The sequence below is a fragment of the Egretta garzetta genome, unplaced genomic scaffold, assembly GCF_000687185.1.
Source record: "Egretta garzetta isolate BGI_Z169 unplaced genomic scaffold, ASM68718v1 scaffold639, whole genome shotgun sequence".
NCBI classification, from domain to species: Eukaryota; Metazoa; Chordata; class Aves; order Pelecaniformes; family Ardeidae; genus Egretta; species Egretta garzetta.
In genome coordinates, this window is record NW_009260834.1 from 319,281 (window position 1) to 322,350 (window position 3,070).

The following is a 3,070-nucleotide window of genomic DNA, read 5'->3' on the forward strand; positions in this document are numbered from 1 at the left end:
GTGGCCATATCAGCAAGGCAGGGCAGCAGATTTAGTCTGAGTCTAGCACCACATTAGCGCTGCTGTTTTGCTTACAGGACCTGAGCCTACAGTGCTGGTGGTGCTGCTTGTTTTTTCTTCCTTTACTTCCATCAGTAATTACTATCCTTCATCATACTCTTAAGTTTTTCAATTGCCTCGTGTTTACTCTGACAGTTTTGGGGAATCATGGCTGCCTTCTAGTCTCGGATTTACTAAAATAAATTCATTTTTTATTTTTATTTATGCTTTTAAATACTTGCCTTTATAGTTAAGTCCTCACCATGCTAGATTTCCTGCTAAAAGTAACATGATACTGTTTGTTTACTGGTCTTCTAGTCTAAATACATAGTTATATGTATGTCTCTGGAAAACATCTGCAGGTGTTAGAAATAACTTGTTCACTAAATCTGATAATCTGGTGGGTTGATTTTTCCTGTCTTTAGTATGAGGGGCTGTCATAATCAACTGGGATTGTAGTAATGGCATCTGCATCACAGAAATAATTTGGACAGGTGCAATGCGCCAATTAAAACATAAACAAACACAAAATGCTTAGATTCACTCCAGCAGTTTAATTTTTTTTCTCAATCCTAAAGTCAATTTGCAATTAATTTAATACTGAAGCAGAAATGACAGATGATCTAATTGTTAATGTGGTACAAGTTTAGAAACACATTAGAGTACCATTCTGGAGAACTGTTGCACATAATTGCTCAGGTGTTCAGAACACATTTCATTCCCCCTGCTGTGCAAGGGCTTCTGTTCCTGGATTTTCTTTCAATGGTTCCCCCAGAAGTGGGATTAAAAGTAGAAACTTAATGATAATGAATTGAATTGTTCACATCTAAAGGGGGCTGATTGGCAGGATGCCGGAGATAAAGAGATCCCTGACGATGGTTAAAAAAACAAAAGTAATTGGATTACACAAAGAAAATAAGATAAACATTCATTAAAATTACAGTAACAGACTGTGATTAATGAGCATATACAAGTGCAAGCAGCGCATATTCTTTAGGCCCTTCAAGGCCTACATCCAGTGGTATAATTAATAATTTTTAATTGTTTAGTAAGTAATTGTTATGTACTTTCCAGTTCAAAAGACGTGAACTTGTTTTCCCTAACCTGATTTTATCTGTGACTACTATGGAGTCATCAAAGGTATTGTAATTGGTAATGAAGTTTAGCCTGTCCTGTTTTTTTGACTGAGAAATTTGAGTTTGTGTGGTTCTGCTTGGGAATGTCTTCACAGAACTTGAAGAACTCACAGTGGAGGAAAGTTCCATGTATCCATTCTTCCTTAACATAGCAAAAAAGGTTTCATGTTTGGACGTCAGAATGATTAAAGGTGGTGAAAACAGAGATTTTTGTACATTAGGTAGAAATTTTAGCACTGCTGGTTATATGAACTTGTTCAGCAAGAGTTTGATAACTGAGTCAAAATACTATGACGGGCTGGAGATAAAATCAACCAAAAATGTAGGTTTGAGTTTTGCTTAAGGACTAAGAGGACCGCTTGTAGTTTTTTGGAAGTTCTGAAAATGCTTTGGTTGCTATGGCAGCAGTAGATCCAGGCCTAAGACATACACTGCAGGAGAGACGCAAGCTGACAACTCTCTGTCTTCCCTTTGGTTCCAAAATCCTTAACAACATGGTTCAAGAGCTCCCAACTGAGAGCAATTGAGCAGGCAGTGTCTATACATCTATAACACTCAGAAACAGTGGACCTTTTAAGGCTCTTAAGTTCTGTATCCTTCATAAGCCTTCTGCCTGAATGACTGCTTAGCAGGCTGTATACAGGATGCCATACTGCTGTGTTTGGGTGCAAAAAAGCCTTGCAGGCTTTTGGAAGTATTTCTGAATAGACGGGTAGTGCTGGTAGGGAAGAGCAGTGAGTATGGGGAGAATAAAAAAAACCCATAGTGCTTGCAAATTTGGAGTCCCACAGGAGAAGCTCTGGAGAGGAGTATATCCATCTCCTGGAGTCCTTGGGAAACTTGCCAAATGTATTAGGTCGTGACTACTGATGCACTCCTCACTGTCCACAGTGATCTCTCTCAACAACCGCAGCAAATGGTTGTCAAGTCTTTGCTGCTGGGACCACTAGCTCTGTTTCAGTGGCTGCATTTTGGTATACAACTTAAAGCACTGGCAGATTTGCAAGCCCTCTTCTTAAATATTGTATGCCTGGCTGACCAAAATCAATGATAAGCATCAGTGTCAATACTGTAATCACTCAATGTTATCAATATTATTGCTCCTTAAAGTTGCATTTCATCACCTTTTCATCCCTATTGCCAGTGCAGAACTACTGTACTGACACTGTTGCCCAGCATGTATGCCTGCTGGGGATTTTGAAAGCCTGTTTGAAAATGTTTGCCTTTTCCCTAATGTTCCCTTAAGAATACAGCTATATTGGCAGAAAACAATGGGTGATTCATAGGATGGTGATGGATGGGTGACAATGGACCACACACTTGCCTGTTTCCCACTGAAATACCATCTCTTCCTGACTGATATGGCCAACTTGAGTCTTTGGGGCCACAGACACATTCTTGCCAGAAGCTACCATGACTCTTCATTATAAAACAGCTCTTCTGATATCCAGTGCTGTGACCCAAGAAGAAAATCTCTAATGCTTTTTCTTTTTGCAAGTCTTTGCCTTAAAAGATGGCTGTCTGCAGTATAAGTAGCACCTGCTCAGAGCAGTATTTGTTCAGTGCTCCCAGAGCAAGCTATAAACTTCAGTGCTCAGAGTAGTACAAAATTACTACTAAGATAGGCAAATTCTGTATTGCCTTTTTTTTCAAAACCTGACAAACAATGGAAACTCCCCCAAGACTTAACCACTTCAAAATGCAACCACTCTCACTTCCACAGTCACTTTTTTAACAATTGGCTTTTGTGCATAGATTGTGTAATGAAGAGACTGATGCCCTTCCATCTTCTTTCTTCTGTAACTCAAAATGGCAAGTATCAAGCGAAGTCCCTCTGGTATTATGGTCAGGAGGAATGAGAGTAACCCCATGAACCTGGGAGAAGAAACATGGAT